This window comes from Tachypleus tridentatus, chromosome 5 (genome assembly GCF_004210375.1).
Source record: "Tachypleus tridentatus isolate NWPU-2018 chromosome 5, ASM421037v1, whole genome shotgun sequence".
NCBI lineage: Eukaryota > Metazoa > Arthropoda > Merostomata > Xiphosura > Limulidae > Tachypleus > Tachypleus tridentatus.
The window spans coordinates 23,731,805-23,747,986 of record NC_134829.1 but is presented as its reverse complement, the minus strand read 5'-3'; the positions used below and the strand labels follow the sequence as shown (position 1 = coordinate 23,747,986).

The window sequence follows — 16,182 nt, the reverse complement described above, 5'->3', positions numbered from 1 at the left end:
AACATATTCAGCTAAAATCTTCCCCATCATTAGCTAAACTATATCCATAGCTATTCTTTTCAAAAAAATCTAAAATTCTCTGGCAGAACTTTCCATAAAGTGGCCACTTTACCTTCTGAACATTTTTTATGGCACAGTGCCTATACTATTTCATAATGATATGATCCTTCATGCTCAACATGGTATATCAGCCATTGCATTAACGAAAGACTGGCGTGTGTCTCTTGTCTTCATGAGTAACTGGCTAAACGAATGCTAAAAATACCACATGTTATGTGTATCACTAGTTTATTATGGTCATGCGCAAGGTAAAGCACTAAAGCTTTGGGTGGGTCCTTCAGTTGTCCTTCCTAAAATACTTAATTGCCAGTTTATAACATCATCCAAAATTAGAATGATACCCTATCATATGGTTCCTTGTCAGTGCCGATACGGTAAATGCAATTACTGCATGATGCGCAGCATGTTATCATTCAATAAATATACGTGCTCTTACTCATGGTAAAAAACCAAACCAACTTTTATTACCCAAAAAAGGAAAAAGCAGAATTTTCTATCTTTCTACCTCTGCATATGCTCTGTACTTCAGATGTAATTTATCTAGTGTTTCAACTACATATAAAGAATGACAATCTTCTTACTTCTTGTACCATTCCTGAACATTAATGGCCACTTAAATGATAGCATTAGACGTTTTACCTTTTACAGGATGCTCACCCTTGTGAAAAACGTTAATAAGGTTTTAAATAATTACTTGAATATCAATCTGCTTAAAGATTTATTCATTGTCTGAGTTATGAAAACTTTGTCGTCGAAATATTTGAAAACTACGTGTTTTGTATCACAGTCTACAAAACCTTACGGTGAAAAACCCAAAGTGCTTCTTATAAATTATACGCTTGTTTGTTTGCTTGTTTTGAATTTTGCGCAAAGCTACCCAAGGGCTATCTGCGTTAGCCATCTCTAATTTTGCAGTGTAAGAATAGAGGGAAGGCAGCTAGTAATCAACCCCTACCGCCAACTTTTGGGCTACTCTTTTACCAACGCATAGTGGGACTGACCGTGATTTTATAACGCCCCCACAGATGAAATGGCAAGGATTTTTGGCGCGAAGGGGATGCGAACCCGCGGCCCTCGGATTAGGAGTCGAACGCCTTAACCCACTGGTCATGCCGGGCATAGCTTATACGCCACATATATTTAGATAATGTATACACAATTCATTTTGTAACCTCACTTGAGTAGCGTTCCCATTTACAACATACTGTCAGACTGATAAATACTGAAATCTTGAAATTTTTCTCTTTGTTTTGAAACCGGTGTTTTCCACTTTACATATTATGTGAATAATGTATAGAAAATTTATTGATCCACCAAAGCTCGTTCTTTTCTGGAAATTTTTCTACAGAACTGTTGGAAACGTAATTCACTTGCTCAGTTGAAAATATTTTGTTTTATGTTATGTTACATTAACATTTTCTCTACATACGACTGTGTAAAGCAAATCAAGTAATAACAATGATATCCATCACTAACTCATACCAGTTTAACGAAGCTAAACCTGCATTTTCACAGAAAAAAAAGTAATAATTAGATTCTTCTTAAGTTCAGTGCAGCTTACAGTATCACAGGGGTGCATACTAGGTGATTATAACTAATTTTAACAAACATGTTATGGTCCCCCGGTGGATTAGCGGTAAGTTTACCGACTCGCAACGTTCAAATTCTGGTCCAGCATGGCCAGGTGGATAAGGCACTCGATTCGTAATTCGAGGGTCACTGGTTCGAATCCCCACCACACCAAACATGCTCGCCCTTTCAGCAGGGTGGGCGTTATAATGTGACAGTCAATCCCATTATTCGTTGGTAAAAGAGTAGCCCGAGAGTTGGCGGTGGGTGGTTATGACTAGCTGCCTTCCCTCTAGTCTTACACTGCTAAATTAGGGACAGCTAGCGCAGATAGCCCTCAGGTAGCTTTGCGCGAAATTAAAAAACAAACAAACATTCAATGATGTGACATGAATACTATACATGTAAAGTAAATATTCCCTTTCAATATTCGGCATTATCACCAGCTAAACCTTTATCTGTATTTATCAAATGATTATTAATTTAAATTTATTTGTCTCCATTTCGCGCAAAGCTACACGAGGGCTATCTGCACTAACCGCCCCTAAGTTAACAGTATAAGACTGGAGGAAAGGCAGCTAGTCATCACCACCTACAGCCAACTCTTGGGCTACTCTTTTACCAACGAATAGTGGGATTGACCGTCACATTATAAAGCCCCCACGGCTGAAAAAGCGAGCATGTTTAGTGCGACAGGGATTCGAAACCACGACCCTCAGATTACGAGTCAAGCGTCTTACCCGCTTGGCCATACCGGGCCTTTTACATTTATAACGCAGAAATTCAATATATTCTCTGATACTAAACTTATTTACAATATTGCGTTATATAATCTTATTGTTTTATGTTTGTTCTATTTCTTTGTAGTTAAACTCAAAGCTTCACAGAGGGATATCTGTGTTCTGCCCACAACGGGTATCGAAATCATGTTTCTAGAGTTGTAAATCCGCAGATATTGTTTTATGCCAGTTTACTGAGTGATCTGTTTCTGCGCCGTATTTATTGTACACTGTTGTCCTATTTATATTTCATAACTGCTGGCTTAGTCGCAGTTTAATTATTGAAGACTAGTTTGTTTGGCTCGGCATGGCCAGGTGGTTAGGTATGATGGAGATTCGAAAATATGCTCACCCTTTCAGCGGTTATAATGTGACTGTTAGTCTCACTATCCGTTGGTAAAATAATAGCCCAAGAGTTGGCGGTAAGTGGTGATGACTAGCTGCCGTACCTCTAGTCTTACACCGCTAAATTAGGGACGGCTAGCGCATATAGCCCTCGTGTAGCTTTGCCCGAAATCTTAAACAAACAAACGCTTAAATCCGGATATCGGCATCTCGAGTTGGACAAAACGTATATGCCCATATTTTACTATTGCGCTAAAATCACTTATTACTACTGTATATGAAACTAAGATCACTAATCAATTTATTTAAATAAAGTTACTCATTATGTATGGTTGCACTCAGAAGAGCAGTAAACAATTTAAACCTGATAATAAATTTTAATGTCAATTAATTTGTTTTGGCGACAAGCTATACAATAAATTATCTGATCTCCGTCCACCACAGGTAATTAAACTCCGTATTTTAGCATTTACATTTGTAAGTTTATCACTAACCCACTTTCTGGCGTGTAAGTTGGCGGACAGTATTTGTTTGTTTTTGGATTTTTTTCTTAATGTTAAGCACAAAGCAACGCAATGGATTATTTCTGGTCTGCCTTCCATGGCTGTCGAAATCTGGTTTCCACCGTTGTACCACAGGGGGCGAATGGGCACTGAAACTCCTGAATTTTAATACAATTTGCGATGCAAAACTTATATATGAAAGGAAAAATAAGTTTATTGATTATATGCCTGATTGATTACAAATCAGAAAAAGAAATCTGGTAAAAACGAGATCTTTAAGTACATATATTATAGACGAACTAAACAACAATCAGAATATGCAGTAAGTTGAATAAAGGATGATAATAACAGCTTTCATAATTTTATATTTGAATTTTTTAGAAACAAAAATCTATTTCTATTTATTTCGCAGCTGCTGCAATTTTTACAGCATTCAACCTGTTACAGTAATGTGGTAATCATAACCGCACGATGGTAGGAAGCCATGACAGGTATTGGAATCTAGTGCAATCAATAAGTGCTTTGCATTTAGTAGAGAGGTGGTGGTGACGACAGCGAATGTACGTTCGCCTGAAATTTGTATTTGTCTTGTACTTTTTGAGACGCTATTAGTTAAGTAATTTTTTCAGAACCAAGAAAGCAGCTAAAGTATATGACTTTACGCCTAGCTAACGTAAGTAATATCAGTTAAATACTACGAGTATAAATACAATTTAATATAACAGCTGAAGCAATATTAAATTACTATAATAATATACTATATTAATAATTATTAAATGGGAAGTCCAGTTCTCACTCAACAACCAGTCATTATTGTTGATACTAATAGGCATACGGTTATAAGTACTGATTTTTACAATGATTCTCATAGCTATCAATAATCTGGACCAACTTTAAGGTTTAATTTATAAAACCAAATATTAATGTTACCCAAGTCGGAGTTTTTCCAATATTTGAAATGATATTTGGGATAGCAGAAACATTTTTAAATTCATGGCTTTACAAAATAAATCAGCCAACAAGACTTAAAATTATTTGGTCTTTTTTTTTTTAAATTTTAAAGGCAAGTGGATTATCATTTTCCATTTATCAGTGAATATGATTATAACTTAATAAATATTTTATTAATTTCCTTGATAAATGGAAAATGATAATCCACTTACTTGCCATCAGGCTGGCAGGTGGTCATTTGGCTCACTGAGGACATCCTTGTACCATTGGCAAATCCAGTTATATCCCATCATATGCTTGTATGTGTCTAATAAACCATTAGAATAAACAAATCATGACAAACAGCATGAACCATATTGTTAACTGCACTGAGCCATTCTACAGAATTATGATTGTAAGATAAGTTTGTAATCTGACCTAAGTCTGTAGTTCTGTATTTTTATTGCTGGCACAGAGCACTATTTCCTAGACTTAAAAGTATCGGTATATAAAAGATCCATTATATGATAACGTGGATGTACAAGTAATTAATATTAACTTTTAATCAGAGTAGGCTTCCTGTTTAGAAACGAATGACTACACTGATAATGAACATAAATAATTAAATATACTTTTCTTATGTTCTTACCTATAAATATTATAATTTGTTGTTTAATCACTTAGTATCCATGCTGTTGACACTATTTTTTACTGTAATCCAAATAAAATGTGAGCAGGCTTGGTTAATTTCAGAGATTTATGCTAATCTTTTCAATATTTTAAGTTGACAATGCAAAACAATCTACAATAAAAATAAAATGATACACATTAATTTACAAAGTAGTAAATTTAATAATGCTATTTAAATTAACCCTTAAAACTTCCTTAACTTTACTACATTCATCACTAGAGCTGGGTGATAAATCAACTACATTAATTTGTATCTTATAAAATAATCAAATCGTCTTCTGAATGATTACTCAGAAATCATAATGGTAATCTTTTATTATTTTAAATTAATTCAAGATTGTTCAACTGTATCAGGATTTATGAAAATAATCAACTAATGGAAATTAGTGTTTCTGATTGTTACTAGTTTTAGTTATTCCAACTATCCAAGTCTTGTTTGAGTTATTAATTAATTGGATGTAATTGTTGATTGGTGATCCAAACACTTAACCAATCATAAAAAATCACTAATTGCTTAACTCGATTCACCACATTTGAAAGCAACAAATTTCAAACTCAACTACTCCATCAGAAAAATAAAACTGCATTAGCTGAAGATGACTCCTAACCTACCAAAATTTGTTGCTTGGTCCGACTGTTTTCACTATTAAGTATAAAAAAAAGGTGATGCATGTAAGTCCATTTTATTAAAATTGTAAAAACTTCAATTAGATCATCTCTAACTTTTTTTAAGAGAATTTCATACTTTCTAGCCTGTTCTCGTATGTCAGCCTTTCCATCCCAGATATCATCCTACTAGCCTTTCTTTCAATGCTTTCCATAATCTCCAATGTCCTTCTAACATAAGGAACTCAATATTGAACACAATACTCCAAAAATGAGATGTAACCATTGACCTACACAGTGGAATTTATACTCTCTTAAAACTTCTATTCACTGTTTTCGAACATAAACCTAAAATCCTATGTGCCTTCTTAGTAGAAATAGCACATTGCTTAGATGGCTTTAGAGATTGATCAACTAAATTCCAAGATCCTTCCATAACATACCAGTAAAGGAAATTATCTGTGTGGGCTTGGAAGATAAGTTCTCTCAATGGAATAAGGATTTATTAAAGAAAGAAGCAGCAAGAAGTTGTAAGAAATGGAGTTCAGGTTGCAAGTGGGTTACCTCAGGGCTTCTGTGTTGGAACCTTTACTCATTTTGATATACACTAATAGTATTGATAGGGGAATGATAAAAAGTTTGGTCAAGTTTGCTGATGATATTAGAGTTGTGGGTTTAGTTGGCCATAAGGGAAATTCAGTCCTTCACATTTGAAAAATGCCTGTGGACTATAAAGCACCACACAGTCCAGTCTTGATGGCATATCACAATTCTTTATTAACAAAATTAAAAGTTAATTTATATTGACTAAATTGTGCTGTATATTTATCAACAAAGAAATTTTACTGGCTAAACTGAGATGCATTCATGGTGTGTGTCTGGACTATGATGACCTCTTATCAGTTTTGCAACCCATATGTCCTTGTGTTATATGAAAAGTAATTCAGACATGTAGTTTAGTTCATGATCAAATATGCTAACATTCATTTTGCTAGCTTGAACTTGCTAATAATAAATATTTATTTTTATAAGTTAAACTTGAAAATATTGATTTAGTTTCTCAGTTACAAATATTTGATGTGTATATACAACATAAAGATTTAGGAATATCATATTGTGGATGTTACACTGCTAGTCTAGACCAAGTATCAGAGTCATAGCAGCCAACAAGGTCACATAAGTTATTTGTAAGTTTGTATGTATATATATAAACTGTTAATTGACAAGTAATAACAGGATCTGAATTCAATAGCACATACTTCTTGGTAAGACTGAAAAGGATCAATAATGGGTTCAAAACAAAGGGTATCATGATGGACTTGATATGAATGAACTCTGAACTTCTGTCATAGGTGCTTTCAAGCATCAGTGTGATTGTACTGTCAAACTTAAAGAATGGAATACTGTTATCTAATTAAGGGATCATTTGGAAAATTGGGCAGAGAAATGGTATATAGAATTTAATTATGCCAAATACGAGGTAATGCAAGTGAATTACATTAATTTAAACTGTGGTTTTATTTTAATCAAGATGGAAATTAAAAGTTTTATAGACAAAATAATCTAGTTATTTTGATCAGTGTTTTAGACTTTCTAGGTCACTTTGGGAAAGGAAATAAAATTTGAGGTTTTGTTTACAGGAGTATCAAGTAAAGGTTAAAAGTATTGTCCCTTTGTATAGTTTTCTGGTTAGGTCTCATGTAGAATATTGTATTCTCTATTGAGTTCCATACTTTAAGAATGTTATTGAGTATTTGTAAAGGTTTCAAAGAAAAGTTACTATTATGAATGGTGAAAGGGGATCTGATTGAATTATTGAAATTCATAAGTTGAATACATATAGGATCAATGCATCATATATTTTTGTGTTTAATGATGATAGTTATGGATTTGGGAATATGGAGTTTGCAAAGTAGAAGTTGTAGGAAAATTAAACACTTTCATTTTTCAAACAGGGTACTAAGGTGTAACAGGATTTATTAACCTTCAAAAGAGAGGGTGTGAGCTCTTTGGAAGTTGATGCTGGACCACAGGCAAATAGATGTTTGATGAAATGAGTAGAAATCAGTGTTGGACAAAGAAGCATGTTGTTGTTTCTTGAATATTGTATCATTTTACATATATCAATATTGAAACTCATTTTCCACAGGTTAATTCATGTATATCAGTTTAATATCATTATCAGAATTTATAAATCTTTCTGCATATATAGTAGTCCATATTATTACCTAAATAATAAACAGGAAAGGTTCCAAGACGGACCCCTTCTAGGACCCTGATAATCACATTCTTCCTATCATTGAATTTACTACTGTCATTATGCCAAAATTGTTTTCTACAATCACAGTATTAAGTTCATATATATATTTAACATGTAATTTAAATTATGTCATTTCTCCAGTGATTGTATAACATGCCAGTTGATCCAACAACTCTTCTCTAGTACCTTTGCATCCTTGGTACAGCTAGAAATACACGAGTGTCAACAATAAACTTTGCTAAATTTTAATTCTTGCTATTAATATAAATAATAAAAAAGCAAATCTTCAAGCACCTACTCTTCGGGTACACTACTAGTAACAAAAAAATTCAGCTTAATTGGATCTATTTATATCAACCTTTTGCTTTCATCCAGTTAACTAGTCTATCTACAGTTCATACCAATATGATTTCTTATCTAATATTCAGTGAGGTAACTTGTTAAGAATGTTTTACAAATATAGGGCAAACTCTTTAATGATTCTATGTTGGTTTTATTTTATGTTATATTTCAATAAACAGTTCTGTAAAGTTTCTTTTATCACACTCTCCATAGTTTTTCCTTCCTTAGAAGTAACAGTAACTGGTCTATTGAATTTTTAAAAAATATTTGTATAAACTTGTGTTCTTTCACTCAGTTTTTTTAAATACTTTGGAGTTTACATTTATTCATGAAAAAGGGTTCATTACATAATTTTGTGCATATAAATATTTAAAAATCATAAATATTTATTTTAGAGTAATTTAAGTGAACTGCAAAGAAAAACTCAATTTGTATAAAATTCCCCCTTTTGTTTACAGTAATACAACACACAAACTGGAGTAAAATAGTTTGTTTTGAACAAAATAGCGACTAGTTGAATGGGTGATGAAAATTATCAAAATTTAAGTTGAAAGTCACTGTCTAAATTAATATAAAACAAATTAAAGTGTATTATATGTATTAAATGAAACTTTGATTAAAATTTCATAAAATTTTAAAGGGACAATAAGGAGCTTATTATCCCATTAAGTGCATCACTTCTAGCTCCCAACAATAACAACTGCTCATGTATTCATCCAATCTTTTCAGCTCATTTCAAAAGCCAACCACCCTACTTGAAAAAGTAATACTGGAAAAATTTGAATTTATGACTCCTTACCCTATTGTTTTTACTGCTAAGCACAGAAAAAGGGGGATGGATGTGTATTGTCATTAGTTTTAATAAGCTTAAACACTTTAATCATATCCTTTCTGACCCTTCTCCTCTCCAAAGAAAACTTTTAGTCTCTCCTTATAGGATAATCCTACTATCACAGGTATCATCCTAGTGGATCTCCTTTGAACCTTCTTCAATAATTCATTGTCCTTCTTGAGGACGGGGGCCTTAAACTGTACACAGTATTCTAAATGAGGCCTTACAGGTGTTCTATATCTTGTCTTATCTTTAGTATTTTGATAGATGCTACCCTAAATTTTATTAACTCTATTACTAGCTACAATACACTGTTTAGTTGACTTGAGAGATTTTTCTATCATAACACCAAGATATTTTTCAACTTCATTTAAATTGTAACAATAATGTGAATTGTAAAAACGTACATCAATCATCTTACACTTTGGATAGTCGAACATTATCTGTTACATATTGGTCCAATGCATTAAAGGATCTAAATCTCCCTGTGAGTTTGTAGGATTAAAGGCTGCTTGATTGTAATTTTGTTGTGAAAGAACTATTTTTATTGTTTTTTGAATAATTGAAAGCACAGTGAACCATTATGCTATCTTGCATAACAAAAGGATATATGAAATTTACATTTTATTGAATGTTGGAAATTGTTACAAGAATCAGTAGTTGAAGCTTACAACAGTGGTGAACATATCACAATAAAATCATTTAGCATTGGAAAGTTGCAATTTAATAATATGAAAGTAAGATTTTTTTTGTTTTCAAGAAGCTACGTAATCTTTTGAAAGTTAATCCTAAGTTTTAAACTGCTTCATCCAGTTTTGTTTTTTTTATGGAGTGAAATAAGACGTACAACAGGGGAATCAAATCCATACACCCAAATGTTTGAGATTTAAAACTTGGAATATTGTTTACAGTTTTGATCTCCTTAGTTAAGAAAGGATAGACATTTTAGAAAAGGTTCAGAGAAGAGCCACTAGGATGATTCTTGGAAAAGAAATACAGGGATATTTTTTTAGTTATTAAGTTTGTTTTAAACCCTTCAAAGAAAATATGTTATTGATGTTTCAAAATTATCAGGGGATCGATAGGATAAAAGCTGAATTTCGAGAAATAGAAATAGGAGCGATGAACTCACTAAAGATGAATAATTTGATGAATTAATCAATGCAGTCAATTAAAAGAAAATTATGGTTTAATTGATTATCATGAAAATAATCAACTAATCACAGTTATTGTTTATAATTATTCCTGCTTTTGATTATTCCAGTAGTCAGTTAATCATAGTTCTTATTGTCATGAAAGTAATCAACTAATCAAAACTAAGGATTTCAATTAGTACTGTTTTGGATTATTCCAACTGCCCAAGTAATCAAAATGTTTTATTTGTTGTTAAGAACAAAGGTCCATAATGGACTTCAATTTTGTTCAGTTTTGGGTTTTTGAGGTTCTTGGTTTCAATTCCCATTGCTACCAAGTTTGCTTGTGCTGTCTTTGTTATGGCAAAGCTGTTAAAGTTATCTATCACACTAATGCTTAACTTTGATTAATGTAACCAGTTAAGGGTATATTGATAAGGTGATTAGCAATTACCATTAACTGCCCAATTCTAGAGAAGACAAGATTCTTGTTTGTTAAAGATAGGTTTCAGTTAACACAGTTTTATATTGTTAATAGGATGTGAGTAGCTGATGGAATTTAGTGCAGTCTGGCATTTTGCATATAATTTTACAGGAATGTTCTCATCCAAATAAGCAAAACCATATCACATTTGTGACATTATTAACCTTAGCATATCCCTGGTTCTCATGCATCTTACCACTGTTTGTTAATGTACAAAAATAAGAGTCTGGCATATCTGATGTTTTATGTCTTTTAAAACCTTTGGAAAATGTTTTCAATACCTTATTACTTTGCAGAATGGATTTTTTTTTTACACCAGCTATTTCTACAATAAAACTAAATGTCACATGGAGAAAAGATCTGTAAACATAAAAAAAACTAACAGTATTCTGGAATTGATTTACATAAATTTTTAATTTTATTAAAACATAACCTTGTGAACCATCATTAGTGAGTGCTTTTTTTGCCTCACTTGTTTTAGGGAGAATATCAAAGTGCTGTAATTGTGGAGCCCCTGCTAGTACAGTGGTAAATCTATGGATTTACAACACTAAAATAAGGGGTTTGATTCCCCTTAGTGGGCTCAGCAGATAGCCCAATGTGGCTTTGCAATAAGAAAAACACACAATTGTGGGTGAAGAGTTCTAGAATAATCAGTGGTTTAAAAAACAGAAAGAGCTCGTAAACTCATAAATTTATGAAGGTCTGTTTCCAGATTTTGATTTACTTTCTGTTTAAAGTTTTGAATTTAGGATTCATCAATAATTAAAAAAAAAAAGATCAGGAAATGGAATCCCATTCAACTCATTCAGGTTGCTCAACAAAGAAATCAGTTCAACCTGACTAGCTGTATAACATTCATAAAATGATCTAACAGAAACTTGAAGGAATTCAAACTACAAGTACTAGCACACTCCACAACATCTGGGAAACCATTTTGCAAGCTAAGTTAGCTTAATTTTAAAATAATGGAGGTTATGGAAATCAGGTTTTTAAAATAGTTAGTGGTTAAATGTTTGTTTTTTGTTTTACTGGATAGTGATGGATTTTTTAAACAAAAACTTTGATATTTATGAGGATTTTAGTACAAGTTTTGGAAAGGTACCCTCAGTCTGTCAAACAGCCCTCTTCACGTTCCGTATTCTTGTGTTCTGAATTAACTAAGTATTTTATGTGGTACATGTCGGCTTAGCTTACAAACCTCTGTCATTTTGTTAGTCTGTACAGCATTAACAAAAACAAACTACTATGATAAAATCTTTCAGGGAAGTTTAATAACCATGGTTCAACTAAAAGGTTTTGTTTAATCCCTGAACTAGGTTAATTTGTTTCATAAGTTTGAGATATAAACTGTTGTAATTTTTCCTTACAGTAATTAATCATATCAATTATTTGGTCAAATCACCAAATGTACTCTTCTATCTTTTCCCTTTTACCTTATGGCTAACTGACTGAATATAGTTAATATAAACTCACTCCTCAGAAAAAATGTACATAACCATAACTTACATTAACCTGTAGCTGCTAGTGACCTTTTTAATCACTATTATATATAGTATGATTTACAATCTGTGTCAGAAAATAAAGTTTATTTTCATCAACAAAAAATGTAATGTTTTGGATATTTGTGGGGAGCAACTTGCAGCACTCTAATCATATTTTCAACTTGTTAAAGGTTTCATACAATATTGCATAACTTGAATGTTTGATACATCTACATGTACAACAGTTTAGGAGTAAAAAAAGTAACCCATTTTGAAACTAACATGCCTGAAGTATAAAGGCAGGGTTTCCTTTGGCTCTTCATATTTGTTTGCCATCACTTACACAAACTAATTTCTTTTTGACACTTTGGTTGATTTTTTGAGATACAAGTGTTAGTCAGTTTTGTATGTTTCAACAATTTTAATTCAAATATATTAATCAATAAAAAATCAATATCAGTTTCATGTTATTCTTGAAGAACAACATTTAAACATTTTTGTTTCTGCACAGTTGCAAACAGTTTTGCCTGTAAACATTGCACTTTGTTTTTGGTGAGAATCTGAAAGCTTCATGAAAATGTGTTATCCACTTAACTCTCAAGCATTTCTGTCAGTTTTTATTAACCATGGTTACCATCTTTCTTTTGTTTGGTCCCACATCAAGTTATTTGAGCATTTATTAATGAAGCAGCTTTGAAAATAGTTGTAAAAAAGTTTTATATGATTAAATAGAGCAAGAATTAGATTACATCATAATAAAGTAAATTTATATTTATTAGGAATTTTGTTAAGTTTTGTAAATGCTCTTTTTGTTTGTGAGTTATGAACATTTATGTATTAAATCATATCTGTTTGAAGGGTAGAGAAATTTTCTTCAATGAAAATCAGATATCTTGATTTAAGGTAAACTTGTACAGATAAGATGAATAATAAATATCACTAAAAGTGTAACACAATAACAACACATTTGAAGCAGGTTTCATTGTGATCCAGGTACAAGTAATTTACCTAAAAGTAGTTACGAATAGACATGAATGCACATGTACAGTATGAAAGCAAGTTGCATGACTGGAGATTACTTACAGCTTAGTAAATGTTGAGTTGTTTTGTTTTGTTTTTTGTGTCTGAAATTAGTGTTTGTAATAGATATTGTTTTTCTGATTTGCAATGTTTATAAACTTTTTTTTAACATGTTGAGTTAACGCAAATATTCATCAAATCAGATAAATTTAGTGAACGTGGTGGACAGCTGCAAAATTTTAATGTTTATTCTATTTAAACAACATAAATAAATTGGCTGTAGGCTCAATATAATATACACAAGTTTGTCGACACATTTGCACACGTTACTTATTTGGACTATAACTTTTGATACAGCGTGTACATCTTCACAAAATTTGGTAAACTTTTAATAAAGATTAGAAGTATTTGGTATAGAAAAATCAGATTTTTTAATGAAATATTTTTACTTAAGATTTGTTTGTGAACATGTTAAGTCTGTTTGTTACCAGTCTGAGTGCAAAGTTATTTCATGCTATGATTAAAGAAAATATTCTTCATCCCAAAAATCTGAAACATGATTTGCTTAATTTTGAAAACTTTTTAAATACAATTCAAACATTTGTTTTCAGTAAGATTTTCTATACTCTGACCACCATAAAGAAAAAAGGAAATATATTATGCTTTTTTCATGCTAGAATAACTTCATATTATAAAAAGAAAATACAAATGTTTAGTCTAAGTAGCTTAAGTCTTGTAATGCTATATATTTATATGTATATATTTTGATATTGACCTTCCAGTCATACCTAGCTAACATTACATAACTTGCATCGACTTGGTGCAGGTGCACTTTTGTTTTGTATCCTGTAACATAAAGCTAACCTTTACTCTTTCCTGTTTTAGCTGTGTTTCAGTGGACTAGTATTTTGTAATATACAGTCACACTTTAATTATTATACATTATATATATGTGCACACGCACGCACAGAATATTACTATTTAGAAATAAATTATTAAACTTATTTTTCTTAAAATATAGAATAATAAATCCAAAAGTAAAGCAAACAATTCTCTTCTTGCTGCTGGGCAGAGGTTGCTACACCTTTTAAAATACTGCACATAGAGGATATCAAACAAAATTTGTTTAGGTTTTACATATACAGCTGAATAACAAAAATAATCATAAAAAACCTATACAGATACCATAGAATTCCACAATAATATATTAAGCTTGATAACTAAGATTGATTTATATTTTTAAAAATTTTGAAACTTCAAGCAGACAAATGACACAACTTACCTTCTTGATATCTAGGTTCAAAAGAACACCATAGCCTTTTCACAGGTTAAAATGGCTATAAAAACCACTCTGGGGACATTCTAAGCTGTTGATTAGTTATTCACATGTCATATACTATAGTTAGAGTTCATAAGGAACCGTTTCAAAAAATGGAGGGAGTTGAATGGTAACACCATGTTTCATTCAGTACAGCAAAACAAAAAGATGAAGTTCTTATTTTATATTCTAGCTTGTCAATATTAGTAACTTGAGTTTTTAATTTGTATGAAATTATAGACTTAGTGTTTTGGCATCACAAACCTCTAATTTCAAAGTGTTGCATTCAACATACCATGTGACTCACTAAAATCTATATTTACATATGTTCTTTTGATATTTACTTTTAAATTAAGAAATTAACTCGTATATAATGTGAATTGTAATCTACAGTTTAATTCCAAACTTGTTGACTTTCATAAAATAATAGTTCAGTAAAATTTTGAATACAAGTGAGCAAAAGTAATGGCATGGCCTTTGACCCTTGATCTGTTGCAAAAGGGCTAATTATCATTTATTTCATTCACACAAAGTCAGTGAGAAATTACTGCATATTTTTAAAACAAATGAAAATGGTAACCACATGGTCTCTTCCTGTTGACATTAGATTTGTTAACTGGGAAATATTCAAATTATCTTTAGAATAATTTTTTATTAAATGGTTTTTGCCAAAATTAATATTATAGCCAAAAATTATTTTTTTGCAAAATGCATAAAATTCCATTTAAGAGATAAGATAATTAGAAAGTTACCTTAAAGAAACAAACCTAGTTGATCTTGGAATATCATCATGCAAGAATAATGTAATTGTTCTTGAACATTTGAAGCTAACATATCTTTGTTGTAGTAATTGATACTCATACATAATTGTATTAATTATAACACTAAGAGTTTTTGGTTTTCATTTGGACTTACTGTAATGAGACAAGATATTTTTCTTGTGGAAGGAAACTAGCTCAGGGTTGTATAGAGTAATAGTAAACAGCCTCAATATTTTGACCACAGTTGGTTTTACCTGCTGTAAGTTTATGTTGTTATTATATGTAATTAGTTTTAACTATATAACAGTTCTTTATGTTGTTGTTATATGTAATTAGTTTTAACTATATAACAGTTCTGTATGTCACTTGACATTACATAATCAGTTTAGTTAGATGTTTTTGTTTACTTTATTTGTCGTATTAATGCCTCGTTTATCTGTACTATTTATCAATCTTTATAGAACCATCTTTTTAGGAATTTGTTACTTACAAGATTCAGGAAATCAGTGAAACTAGTCTTAATTTTTTGTTAACTTCAAATTTTCTTGGTCGATAATGTTTTTTTAAGTTACTTGTAAGAAAAAACGATATCAAAATTTCATTCAGAAATGACCTTTTAGAATTACTTAAAATTTAACAACATTCTTTATGCATGAAGTATAGGTATCATGATTGTTTTACAATTTTGTATCCATCAGCTACAATGTATTACATTGTGCAAGAAATTGCATGTTAAAAAAGAATTTATGTGAACTATATCAAAAGAATATACTGTAAGAACAAATTATGATCAGGTATTCACAGGTTTACCTATCCTTCCCAGTCAGCACATAACCTATATAGTCTACACATTTGTTTTAACTCATTTAAACTACAAGATGTGGTTCTGTTTGAATGTTTGGTTTTGAAATTCTGCGTTTGCAGCTGTATTACTACAAAAATACTTGAATATTTTTTCTTTTTAATGGTTTTTCACAATAAGTACATTTCATTGAAGCCAAATGCTGAATATTTTCTGAAAGACAATTACCATATTCTAGAAATAATTAGAGAAAAAAAAAACAGG

The 16,182-nt window shown here is 31.2% G+C and overlaps 1 protein-coding gene across 2 annotated transcripts in view; it reads left to right on the top strand.

Annotated features, from left to right (window-relative positions):
- Positions 1–3,682: 3,682 nt before the first annotated feature.
- The window catches only part of LOC143250721 (unconventional myosin-VI-like), a 51,804-nt gene continuing 39,304 nt past the window's right edge, over positions 3,683–16,182 (top strand). The window contains exon 1 of one of the 2 annotated variants that reach the window (XM_076501653.1): positions 3,683–3,929. The gene's annotated coding sequence lies outside the window, so the exon portion shown is untranslated. The remainder of the gene's footprint in view (positions 3,930–16,182) is intronic. The other variant, XM_076501654.1, reaches the window with a different exon arrangement.